We start from the raw sequence: 14,394 nt of genomic DNA on the forward strand, positions 1-14,394 counted from the left end.
TATGAAAATAATTAAATTCCTATAAAGAATTTTATTATTTAGGAAAATAATTATTTAACTCCTAAAAAGAATTTTATTGATTTTAAAAGTAATTGAATTGTTACAAAGAAATTCTTAAAAAAAATTTGCAAATAATTGAATTCCTGTGAAATTTTTATTATTAATGAAAATAATTAGATGTTTGCGTAGAATTTTAGTAAAATTTCTTTGAATAATTGAATTCTTCAGGAATATTTTATTAAAATAAATTTTACTTTCCCTGACTTTTTCGCAGATTCTGTGACAACCCTGAATATGGGGCAAAATTCCTCAACTGCCCAGGTCAAAAAATGAATTTTCTCGAAACTTTGCTAAAATGTTACCTACTATTATTACTAGAAGTGAAAATAAAATTTTTTTTTTTAATTTAATAAAATATTTTTTGAGCGCCGACGATAAATATGAAAATTGACGAAAATTGATGATCTGGAAATGGATAGTGGAAATTAATAATGTGATTGTATAGAAATGATCTAATACATAAATATAAGTTTAATGCATCACAAACTGATTGGAACATTTCTAATAATTTACGAGGACTATCGATCGGCTACAACTGAAATTTACTAATTTCGGAATAATTATACTGCCTAGTCTAACTCGCGGCATTAACCCTCTGGGGAATATGTATAGACCCGTCACGATTGGCGCTTCCCCAGTTTCCCGACTGCCAATAGAAAATCGACGTCAAGTTGTCAATAGTTCATAGTCAAAATTGCAGTCGATTATCTTTTGACCATTCGACTCCAGGCGCAGAGTGCGACTCACTTGAATAATTAGATGGTCAATTATTCCCCCGCCGAGGTTTTATTATATAGAGATCCTGCGACGTGTAAGCTGCGATCTTGATATTCAAAAAGTTACGCGCTAATTTTGGCCTAAATTCAGTTTTAAAGTACGAATAGGAGCTAAAAAAAAAAATTCAAATTTTCGATACTTTAAAAAAGAATTAATTTTCAAAATTCAATTATATTTCTAAAAATTCATGATTTAATGATTTTAATAATAATAAAATTTATCATGAGATTTCAATTATTTTTAATATAGGTACAATTTTAAATAAATTACTCAAAAAAAAGTAATTATTTTTAAAAAAAAATGTTTGCATGAATTCAATTACATTTTTACAAATAATGAAAATCTTCGCTGAAATTCAACAGGGTTGCCACAGGTCAGAGAAGTCAGGGAAAAGTCAGGGATTTTTAGTGAAAGTACTGGAAAAAATTGAATTTTTGAAAATTCATGAGAAAACTCTGAATTTTGATGTTTTTTTTTGTTTGCCTCGTAAACTATGAAATTACCACGAATTTTAATACAAAACCTTCAATTTTTTCTATTTCTGACAATAATTTCTTTTTAAATAACTTAATTTTTCAAAAAGTATCATAAACTTAGGACTTGTAAATTATTTAATGAATAACTTTTACAATTTTCATAAATACTATAATATTGATAGAAGAATTTTATTAAAAAATACTAAAAAAAAATTGAATTTTGGAAAAGTTACAAATAATTCCAGAAATTCAAATTATTTTCAAAAATTATAAAAATTCTTCGCAGAATTTCAATTATGTTCAAAAATTTAAAAAAAAAATTCTCGTCAAAATTTCAATTATCTTTATATAATAAAGTTCTTCGTCGAAATTCAATTATTTTTAAAAATTTTAATAAAAATTCTTGGCAAAATTTCACAGGAATTCAATTATTTACCAAATTTTTAATAAATTTCTTCTAAATAATTCAATTATTTTCATAAGCAATAAAATTTTCACAGGAATTCAATTATTTAAAACACAAAATTTCATAAAATTTTTCGAAAAATATCAATTATTTAAAAAGATTTTTATAAAATTCGTCGCTAGAATTCAATTATTTAAAAAAAATTCAACAAAGTTCTTTTCAAGAATTCAATTATTATTTTTATAAATAATAAAATTCTTCATCGAAATTCAATTATTCTTTTAGATTTTAATAAAATTCGTTGCAAGAATTAAATTATTTTCAAAAGTAATAAAATTCTTCGCAAAAATTAAATAATGTTTAAAAATTTTTTTAAAAAAATTCTTGTCAAAATTTCCAGTATCTTTATAAATAATAAAATTTTTGGCAAAATTTCACCTGGAATTCAATTATTTACAAAATTTTTAATAAATTTCTTCGAAATATTTAAATTATTTTCATAAATAATAAAATTTTCACAGGAATTCAATTAATAAAAATAAAAAATTTCATAACATTTTTCGAAAAATATCAATTTTTTAAAAAAGATTTTTATAAAATTCGTCGCAAGAATTCAATTATTTAAAAAAATTGAAAAAAGTTCTTTTCAAGAATTCAATTACTTTTTTAAAATAAAAAAAAATTCCTCAACGAAATTCAATAATTTTTTCAAAACTTGAATAAAATTCGTAGAAAGAATTAAATTATTTTCAAAAGTAATAAAATTCTTCGCGGAATTTCAATTATATGATCAAAAATTTAAAAAAAAAGTTCTCGTCAAAATTTCAATTATATCTTAATAAATAATAAAATTCATCCTAGAAATTCAATTATTTTCAATTTTTTTTTTTTAAATTTCTCGTCAAAATTTTAATTATCTTCATAAATAATAAAATTCACTCTGGAAATTTAATTATTTTCAAAAGTTCTGATGAAATTCTTTGCAAAATTCAATTATCTCCACAAGTAAAAAAATTCTTCGCAGAAATTCAATTATTAAAAAAAAATTTTTTTTTGAAATTCTCCTCACAATTTCAATTGTCTTTATAAATAAAAAAATTCTTCTCTGAAATTCAATTATTTTCAAAGGTAATAAAATTTTTCGCAGAAATTCAATTATTTAAAATTTTTTTTTTTAAATTCTCAAAATTTCATAGTTATTTTTATAAATATAGAAATTCTTCTGCAAAATTCAATTACTTTTAAACATTCTTGAAAAAATCTGTTAAAATTTCAATTCTCTTTATAAATAATAAAATTCTTTTCTAAAATTTAATTATTTGTAAAAATAATAATAAAATTCTTGTCAAAATTTCAATTATCTTTATAAATTAAAAAATTCATCCTAGAAATTCAATTATTTTTAATTTTTTTTTTAAATTTCTCGTCAAAATTTTAATTATCTTCATAGATAATAAAATTCATCATGAAAATTTAATTATTTTCAAAAGTTCTGATAAAATTCTTTGCAAAATTCAATTATCTTTAAAAGTAAGAAAATTCCTTTTTGAAATTCAATTATTTGCAAAAATTTTAATAAAATTATTGTGAAAATTTCAATTATTTTCATAAATAATAAAATTTTCACAGAAATTCAATTATTAAAAATAAAAAATTTCACAAAATTTTTCAAAAAATATCTCAATTTTTAAAAAAAATGTTTATAAAACTCGTCGCAAGAATTCATTTATTTAAAAAAATTTAACACAGTTCTTTTCAAGAATTCAATTATTATTTTTATAAATAATAAAATTCTTCGCAGAAATTCAATTATGATAAAAAAAAACAAAATTCTTGTCAAAATTTCAAGTATCTTTATAAATTAATAAAATTTTTTTCCGAAATCCAATTATTTTAGAAAAATTTTAATAAAATTCTTGGAAAAATTTAAATTAATTTCATGAAAATAATAAAACTCATCGCAGGATTTCAATTATTTTTGATATACAATATTTTAATCAAATTCCTCGAAAAATGTAATTATTCTTAAAAATTTTATTAAAATTTGTCAAAAGAATTCAATTATTTAAAAATTTGTTAATAAAATTCTTTATGAGAATTCAATTTTAACAAACATTTAATTATTTAATAAATTATTTTTTTTTTTTAATTTAAATAATTGAATTCTTCTAGAATTTTCAAAATAAAAATTGATTTAAAAATTTATTACCGAATAATCGATTTATTATTTATGAAAATAATTGAATTATTGCAACGAATTTTATTACATTTTTTTAAATAATTGAATTCTTTGAGAAATTTTACTATACTTGTAAAAATAATAAAATTCTTGCGATGGATTTTTGTAAATAATTAACTTTTTTTTTGAAATTTTTTTTTTTTTTTTTTTCCGAGTCTTTGACTCGGAGTGATCGCCTTCTTCATGTTTTGCAATAATATTCTTATAAGTTGTTGAATTTCAAAAAGGTTTGAATTTGAGTGTTTTGAAAAATTTTAAATCCTACAGAAGAATAATAATGATTAAATATTTATTTAAAAAAGAAGTTATTGATTTTTTTTCGAATAATTTTACTTTTGAAGAAATTTGTAAATAAATATAATAGAACATTTTTTTGAGTACATCTAATAATTTTTCGATTGAATCAGAATATTCTTCAGTGTCAGGGAAAAAGTGGAAATTTTGTCTGGAAATCAGGGAAAAGTCAGGAAAAAATAAAATTAAATATTTGTGGCAACCCTGAAATAATAAAACTCATTGCACACTTTCAATTATTTTTAAATTTTAATCGAATTCCTCGGAAAATGTAATGAGATGTTTAGAATTTTTTATTAACATTCGTCGAAAGAAATGAATTATTTAAATTATTCAAAATATATTATATTTGGTTGAAATTTGAAAATTAGATAATTAAAAAAGTAAAAGTAAAATTATTGTCAAACTACTATAGTGATAGTTGTTGGTAAAATTCCTTTGCAATAATGCCATACTGTACATTGTGAGAGATTATTTACAAACAGTGGTCCTACTAATTCCTCGTGTTTAGTTTGAGTAAGAACCACCTTGTTCCTATGCTCTCCTGTTCCATACCTGACTACCCCGAAAATCGTGCTATCGATTTAGTGCGCAGAGCCCTAAGCTTGGCACTAAATATGTACCAGATAATTTTCTATTCGTGTACATTTCAGAATTCTATTCTCCAACTTCTGAATATACATATCCATATCCACTAATATCAAATAAGCTTCTAACCCAATTAACTCAAGGGAAAAAGTTGACTAATTATCAAAAATTAATTTTAAAAACAACAAAAATCAATTTTTTTTTATCGAAACTTGAGTTTTTACCGAATATTTTTTTTCCATTTTTGTTAATTTTTCAAAAAAAAAAAAAAAAAAAATCAAGTTTTTATTAGAATTCTCATTCTGACTGAATTAGCAATAGTTTTAGAAAATTACTCGCAGTTTATTCAAATAAGTTCTGGCAATTTTGACGGTTCGTGAAAATCCAAAATGGCGGATCCAATATGGCGACTTAATTTTTTTTAAAAGTAGAAATTTAGAAATTTACACTCGAGGGTTTAATAGGGTCTTTGAATTCGAAACGAATTCAATTATTTTCAAAAGTAATAAAATTCATCGCAGAAATTCAATTAGGTTCAAAATTTTTTTTTAGAAATTTTCGTCAAATTTTCAATTATTTTTAGAAATAATTAAATTCTTCATTCAAAATTCAATAATTTTCGAAAAATTTTAATAAAATTCTTTGGCAAAATTTAAATTTTTTCCAAAAATTTTCCTAAATTCAATGATTTTTAATATCTACTGTTTTCACAAAATTTTTCAAAAGAATTCAATTATTTAAAAAAATGAAATTATCAATTATCCTGTGAAATATTGCCAATAATTTTATTAAAATTTATAAAAATAATTGAATTTTGATGAAGAATTTTATTATTTATAAAGATACTTGAAATTTTGACAAGAATTTTCTTTGAAATTTTTAAACATTTTTTTTTTTTTTTTTTAAACATTTTTTTAATTTTGACGAGAATTTTATTAAAATTTTTAAAAATAATTGAATTTCGATAAAGAATTTTATTATTTATAAAGATACTTGAAATTTTAACAAGAATTTTCTTTGAAATTTTTAAACATTTTTTTTTTTTTTTAAACATTTTTTTAATTTTGACGAGAATTTTATTAAAATTTTTAAAAATAATTGAATTTCGATAAGGAATTTTATTATTTATAAAGATACTTGAAATTTTGACAAGAATTTTCTTTGAAATTGTTAAACATTTTTTTTTTTTTATTTTTTTAATTTTGACAAGAATTTTATTAAAATTTTTAAAAGTAATTGAATTTCGATGAAGAATTTTATTATTTATAAAGATACTTAAAATTTTGACAAGAATTTTCTTTGAAATTTTTAAACATTTTTTTTTTTATTTTTTTTATTTTTTTAATTTTGACAGGAATTTTATTAAAATTTTTTAAAGTAATTGAATTTCGATGAAGAATTTTATTATTTATAAAGATACTTAAAATTTTGAAATGAATTTAAAAAAAAAATTTTAAACATAATTTAATTTATCTGCAAAGAATTTTATTCTTCTGAAAATAACTTAATTTGTTTCTACGAATTTTATTAAAATTTATAAAAATAATTGAATTTCGATGAAGAATTTTATTATTTATAAAGATAATAATTGAAATTTTGACGAGAACTTTTTTTTTAAATTTTTGATCATATAATTGAAATTCCGCGAAGAATTTTATTACTTTTGAAAATAATTGAATTCTAGCGAGGAATTTTATAAAAATCTTTTTAAATAATTGATATTTATCGAAAAATTTTATGAAATTTTTAATTTTTAATAATTGAATTTTTTCGAAGAAATTTATTAAAATTTTTGTATGTAATTGAATTCCTGTGAAATTTTGCCAAGAATTTTTATTAAAATTTTCAAAAATAATTGAATTTCGACGAAGAACTTTATTATATAAAGATAATTGAAATTTTTACAAGAATTTTTTTTTAAATTTTTTAACATAATTGAAATTCTGCGAAGAATTTTTATAATTTTTGAAAATAATTTGAATTTCTGGAATCATTCGTATAACTTTTCCAAAATTCAATTTTTTTTTTTAGTATTTTTAACTAAAATTCTTCTATCAATATAGTATTTATGAAAATTGTAAAAGTTATTCATTAAATAATTTACAAGTCCTAAGTTTATGATACTTTTTGAAAAATTAAGTTATTTAAAAAGAAATTATTGTCAGAAATAGAAAAAATTGAAGTGACGCGCTCCCAAGAAAAATTATAGCAAACGAATTATAGGTTAGGTTCGTGTTAGATTTATCTTGATTAAAAGTATATTTTTGATTTTTTGAATTTGAAACCAATTTTTATTAAACATTTTGAATATAATGAAGACTTGAAGACCAACAATTTTTAATTAATAATTGATTCTCTTTCTGTATTTCAATATTTTTACTTAAAAAATTAAAAACATAACCTCAAATTTTTTGCTTCTTAGGTAACTTTCTTCAGAGCGTGAGACACATATGGATTCTATGAAAATAAATAAAATTGATGAAAAATAAAATATTAATCGTCATTTTAAAATTAAATGTTTAATGTTTAATTATTATCAATAATATTTTAGAAAAAATCGTTTTTTTTTTAATTTTTACAATTCTTTAAAAGACTTCATCTCCCCCGGACTAAATCCTATTCAATTTTACCATCATACCATCAGTAAATCCAATTTTCAATAATAATAATTGTCTAATTTGAACGAAATATATTTGGGTTAATTTAACACTTGGCCATATGAAATATTATTTGAAAGGGTGTGTCTTCTATAATATATACGTTTAAAGGGTTAGGAGATTACACTGATGACGCTAGTTTATAATTATGATGAAAAATGTAAATAAAGAATGAAATGAAAGAAATTAAAGTTGAATTGGGGTCAACTTGGTGCTTAGGATGGTTTTGTTTGAAAATGGGGTTACAAACGAGAGACGCTCTCTCTCTCGCTCACTCACCCTCACGGCTTACCATGTAAGCCAAGGGTGTACCATGTTTTCGTAAAATATCGACGACGCGCAGGGCTGGATAGTTTATATACTATATAGATACGATCTTGGTGACCTAGATGTCCTAGATGCTTTCACAGTAAAAGGACTCCACTATAATCATCCCATCATCCTTAAAAATAGAGAAAAACTCTCCCCTAAAATACTTATTGTTCAAATCGAATTCAAATTAAGTCTGCAAAACATTTTTTTTAAAATCATTTCCTCCCCTATTCTTCTTTCTATAAATTTTCAATATTACAATACTTTCAAATAGCAGAACTCAGGCAAAAAGATACTGATTTTTAAAAAAAATTACAGTCGCCATATTGGATCCGCCATTTTGAATTTTTCAAATCAGATATGAAATTTGAATTCAGTATTATCAACACTGCTGAGAAGTATTCGCAATATTATCTTGAAAAATTGACCTAATATTATAGCTGTTTGTTGTGCTATTTAGAAATAAATTATAAATAACGAATTTCAAGAAAAATATTTGAAGAAACAATTCTTTTTGGAAACTAAAAATAGTTAAAATAAAAATAAAAATCTTATAATTAAAGATGACAAATGCTAATTTGTATAATTTATTCCATTGTTTTCTGTTAATCAGGAACGAGGTCTAACGCACTGAGGTGTACTGCTTATGTAGAAAGTATACAAATGTACTGAAGGATAGAAGATATTTGCATCATTTGGTGCAACATAAAATTACCTGTTTTCTTGTAACTATAAATGAAAGTTTTGTTGAAATTGTCAATTAGTTTTTCTTTAAATGTTATTTGCTTTTAGCGAGGAAATATTATCATCACTATATATCAACATCATCATCATGATTATCAATAATAAAAATATTACCCATTTTTTGTAACTTTTCTCCAAAATTCAATCTTTTTTAGTATTTTTAACTAAAATTCTTCTATAAATCCATTATTTTTAATAAACAATTATTATTAAAAAATTTAACTAATTTCAGAAGAACTTGTAGAATTTGTCGAATTATAAAAATTTTTCAAAAAAGACACAAGTGCGAATTTGAAATATTTAAAAAAATTCTTTCGCCATTTTGGATTTTGAAAGACTAACGCATTGGATTTATAATCGCAGCGACCCAAATTGAAGACTCTTCTTTTATCTGTTTGAAGGGATGTAAAATATTTTTGAAATTTTTAAAAATATATTAAAATAAAAGTTAAGATGATTTTCTGCTGAAGGAAAAAATAATCAATTTGCAAAACATTAATGCTACGTTAATATAATCAGTTATCGCGTGGATTACGTCAGGTTTGCTCAACGTTGAACGATTAGCAAACAATGCACTCTGTCCAGTGACTATTGCTATATATACATATATGTATATATTGAACTGACGTACTTTGTGTCTTGGCTCAAAGATATTTTCAAAGCTTACTAAGTGCATCAGTACAAAAAGAAATTCCTCATTTATAATAATGGATCAATTAATATAATCATATAAATTATAATCAAGTAGCGAACAAATATAAATAGTATTTAATTATTTTAAATAATTGCTTCACGAAAACTGCTTCACAAAAAAATAGAAATATTCTTCTGAAATCTCAAAAATAATGAAAAATGTCTTTTCTGAACTGCAAAACAACTATTTACGTGAATGTAATTTTAATCAATAGGAAGCATTATTCTCATTTTCAAAATTTATTTAAAAAATTACCTAAATACTCCACAAATTGAATATAATATTTCAGATACAGTATTTTAAATATGATTTTTCTAAACTTCGGGAAAATAATTTACAAAATTTCTTCATTAAACTGCTTCACAAAAAATAGAAATATTTTTCTGAGATCTCAAAAATTATTAAAAATGTCTTTTCTGAACTGCAAAACAACTAATTACGAATGTAATTTTAATGAATAATTTTAATTATTTTCATTATTTTCATTTCTGAATTTTATTAAAAGATTATCTGAATACAGGCTTCACAGTGCCCCAAAAAAGTATTTTAGGGGAAATGGGAGACTGAAAATTAAAAAATAGGGGACTTTTAGGGGACTATAATATAATTGGTTAAATAAAGATAAAAATATAATTAATTTATACAGGGTTGCCACAAAAATTTAACTTTATTTTTCCCTGACTTCTAAACACAACTTTAAATCAATAACATCAATTATTATTAATATTCAATTAAACTTTTTCAAAAAAAATTATTTCTACGGAATTGTTAGTTAAAAGTTCGAAAAATAATAGTTTAATTCTACGAGAAATCAATTATTTATTTAAATACAAAAAATAAACTTTTAAAAATATTTCATTTCTTTTAAGGAATTTAATTAAAGTTTTAAAGAAATTTATTATATTAAAAAATTTTATAACAATTTTTGAAAATAATTGAAAACTTTTTGAAGAATTTTATTAAATTTTTTTTTAAATAATTGAATTCCTGAGAAGAATTTAAATAATAACTTTTGAAAACAATTGAATTCATGAGAAGAATAATTTTATTAAAATTTTGGAAAACAATTGACTTCTTGAGAAGAATTTAAAAAAAATTTTGACAATAATTTAATTCTTGAGAAGAATTTCCCAATCTATTTTATAAAAGTAATTTAATTCTTGACGAGAATTTTAAAAAAATTTTGAAAATAATTTAATTTCTGCAAAGTATTTTATTACTTTTCAAAAGAATAATTGAATTCTTCTGATGAATTTTGATATTTATCAAAATAATTGAATTTTGTAAAGAATTTTATTAAAATGCCTCAAAATAATTGAATATTTTCGGGAAGAATTTATGCGATTTTGTTGATTATCAAGCTAATTGAATTCTTTTGCAAAATTACTTAAACATTTTTTTGAAAAAATTGATTTTCTGCGACGAATTAAATGTTATTTATAAAAATATTTAAATTTTTACAACGAATTTTATTGTTTTATTGAAAAATTGAATGTTTCTTAAAATTGAATTCTGTCCTCAAAGTTTTAATAAAATTTTTAATAATAATGGCATTTTTCAAGGAATTTATTTAAAATAGTATTAAAAATATTTGATATTCTGCGATGAAAATAATTAAATTCGTAAATGAAATTTTAATATTTATGAAAATAATTCCATCTTTTCGTAGAATTGTATCAAAAAGTTTTTTCTATAATTAAATCTGTTGATAAATTTTATGAAAATAGTAAATGTTTAAAAACATTGAATTGCGAAATATTTGTAAAAATAATTGAAATGTTGCAAAATATTTTATTTAAATTTTTGAAAATAATTGAATTTTTGGCGAAAAATTTTGCTATTTTAAAAATAATTGAATTCTTGACGAGATATTCATTGAAAATAAATATAATTGAATTTGTTCAAAGTATTTTATTAAATTTTGTTTAAATAATTGAAATTTTGTCAAGAATTTAATTAAAATTTTTGACAATAATTGAATTCTTGAGAAGAATTTTGATATTTCTCAAAATAATTGAATTTTGGAAAAGTATTTCATTAAAAATTCTTAAAGTAATTTTTCCCATATATTTGATAAACGATTTTTCTAAACTTCGAGACATATACAAAACGTCTTCTTTGAATTGTTTCATAAAAAAAGAGAAACCTTTTTCTGAGAACTCAAAAATAATTAAAAATGTCTTTTCTGAACTGCAAAGCAACTATTTACGAATGTTATTGTTAACGAATAATTTTAATTATTTTCATTTTTTTAAAAGTTTACCTAAATACTCCACAAATTGAATACAATAATATAATTCCCATCTTACAGTATTTTAAATACAATTTTTCTAAACTTCGAGAAAATAATTCACAACATTTTCTTTTCGTTGTATTGCTTCACAAAAAAATAGAAATCTTTTTCTCAGATCTCAAAAATAATTTAAAATGTCTTTTCTGAACTGCAAAACAACTATTTACGATGAATGTCATTTTATGCATTATTTATATTTTCGAATTTTATTAAAAAAATTCTCTGAAAAAAAAAGAAATTAGAAAAATACTCTGAAACAATAAATTTTATCAATATTAGTAATTCATTACAAAATTAGATGATAAATAGAAAAAATATCGTAATTGTAAAAAGAAAATCTATCTTGTTATAAAGATTGAATGGATATTCTGAAAAAGTAACCTCAAATATACATGAGAGTGGCGATGTATTCCTTTTGATGTCTGATCGTTAATTGTATGGTTAGTGGATCGACAAGGCGGCAGATGCAGCAATGTTCGAAGAGATTGCGACGTTGCCAACGGGAAGAATGAAGTAGCGTACAAGTGTATGCGTATTTGTTCATAGAGAATATAAACACGCCACAGGATCTCCAATCAGCATATACACACACGGGAGCGCATAGTCGAGAGGAGTTCCACACACAACATCCAAGTCCAACGGCAGGCAGGCAGGCAGGCAGGAGAAACCAGGGAGGGGAAAGTGCACAATATTTTCGAGACGCGAAATATAAATGTCTCTCTCTCTCTCTTACTCCTTCCCAAAGTGTTCCTCTCCTTCCTTCCCTCACCACTGAGCAAAGGAGAGAGAGACTCATCTCTCTGGATAACGGAGAGAGAGAGAGAGAGAGAGAGAGAGAGAGGGGGAGGATAAGGATAATACAGAAGGAGAGAGAGGGAGGGATAGGGATAATCGAGCGGGTGGGAGAGAGAAGAAGGAGGTGGAGGAGGAGGCTCATTTAGCGAGTGAGTGGGAGGAAAGCATTCACGTGGAGAAGGGATTTAGTGATGATGTTTCATGATGGAGGGGATTTTAGACACTGATACTGCATCGTCGTGGGTTGGTACACCTGTGAGAGTGTCGTCACGTCGACAATATTATGGAGCGGGTGGGCGCGGTGCGGTGGTGTCATCTCTCGGTGGTCTCTAGAGTTGCTCCCTCTCTGCCCTAATACACATCCTTACCCTTCCCACGTAAAAGCGTTTTCAATCCGCAACTCCCTATCGCTCTCTCTCTCTTTCTCTCACTATCCTCAATCCGCTTAGACGAATTCTACAATTTGATTTAAACATTTAAATTACTAAAATCATTAACGAAATAATTAGTTATCGAAAATTTTGAAACAAAAAAAAATAATACAGGTGTAAAAAAAAGGAGTTAAATTTTAACTCCCCAGAGGATTCTATAAAAGTCGCACCCATTCGAGAGTTAAAGCGCAGGGAGTTAAAATTTACACAGTAAAAATAAGAATCTACTCTAAATGGGAGTTAATTTAATAATTAACTCACTTTTGGAGTTCATTATTATAACTCTCTACAAAATGGAGTTAATTATTAACTCCATTTTGGAGTTAATTTAATAATTAACTCCATTTTGGAGTTAATTTAATAATTAACTCCCCTTTGGAGTTAATTTAGTAATTAACTCCCCTTTGGAGTTAATTATTAACTCTCTCCAAAAGGGAGTTAATTTAATAATTAACTCCTTTTTAGAGTTGATTTTTAACTCGAAAAATTTCACTCCCAACTCCAGTGACCGTAAACTTGCTAAATTTTTTAGTGTAACATTCAGGATTGCCGAAGGTCAGGGAAAGTAAAATTGGTCAGCGAATCAGGGAAAAGTCAATTTTTTGAATAATTATCGTAAAATTATTAACTTAAAAAAAATATTTAACGAATAAATTGATAATTGAGAAAATAATAATAATTCATAAATATTTCAAAAATCATTGAATTTTAAAAGAGTTGCGTTTACAATTTTTCGATGAACTTCAAAAGATTCAATTTGAAATTATAAATTTCAATTTTGAATGACTTTATACTTAGAAATATTATATAATTTCAATCTTGAATGAATAAATTTAGAAATAAATTTTATTAGATTTCAAATTCTAAATGAATTATGTTCAAAAATTTCAACAAAAAAATTCTCGTCAAAATTTCAATTATTTTTATAAATAACTGAAATTCTTCTCCAACATTCAATTATTTTCAAAAATTTTAACAAAATTTATCTCAAGAATTCAATTATTTTTATAAATAACGAATTCATTTGCAGAAATTCAATTATTTTCAAAAATAACAAAATTCCTTGAAACAATTCAAATATTTTCATAAATAACAAAATTCCTTAAAAGAATTCAATTCTTTTCAAAAATTTTAATAAAATTTTTCACAAAAATTCAATTATTCTTATAAATAACAAATTTAATTTGCAAAAATTCAATTATTTTCAAAAATTTTAATCTATTTCTTCTGAAGAATTAAATTATCTTCATAAATAACAAAAATTTGTGGCAAAAATTCAATTATTTTTAAAAATTTTAATATATTTTTTAGCAAAAAGTCAATTATTATTTTATATAAAATTCTTCGTAGAAAATGAATTATTTTCAATAGATATAATTTTAATATAATTTGACGAAAAAATTCAATTATTTTAAAACTTTTAATACAATTTTTTCGATAGACTTTAATTATTTTAAAAAATAAATAAAATATTAAGCAAAAATATTATTTCGTAAATAACAAAATTCCTTGAAACAATTCATATATTTTCAAAAATTTTATGCGAGTTTTCCATAAAAATTCAATTATTTTCATAAATAACAGAATTACTTGGAAGAATTCAATTATTTTCAAAAATTTTAATTCAA

General features: G+C 22.6%; 1 protein-coding gene across 6 annotated transcripts in view; it reads right to left on the minus strand.

The window, feature by feature from the left end:
- LOC122502710 (neurogenic protein mastermind-like) overlaps positions 1 to 14,394 on the minus strand; it is a 237,878-nt gene that overhangs the window by 153,726 nt on the left and 69,758 nt on the right. The window lies entirely within an intron of this gene.

This window comes from Leptopilina heterotoma, unplaced genomic scaffold (assembly GCF_015476425.1).
Source record: "Leptopilina heterotoma isolate Lh14 unplaced genomic scaffold, ASM1547642v1 Lhet_235, whole genome shotgun sequence".
Classification (NCBI taxonomy): domain Eukaryota; kingdom Metazoa; phylum Arthropoda; class Insecta; order Hymenoptera; family Figitidae; genus Leptopilina; species Leptopilina heterotoma.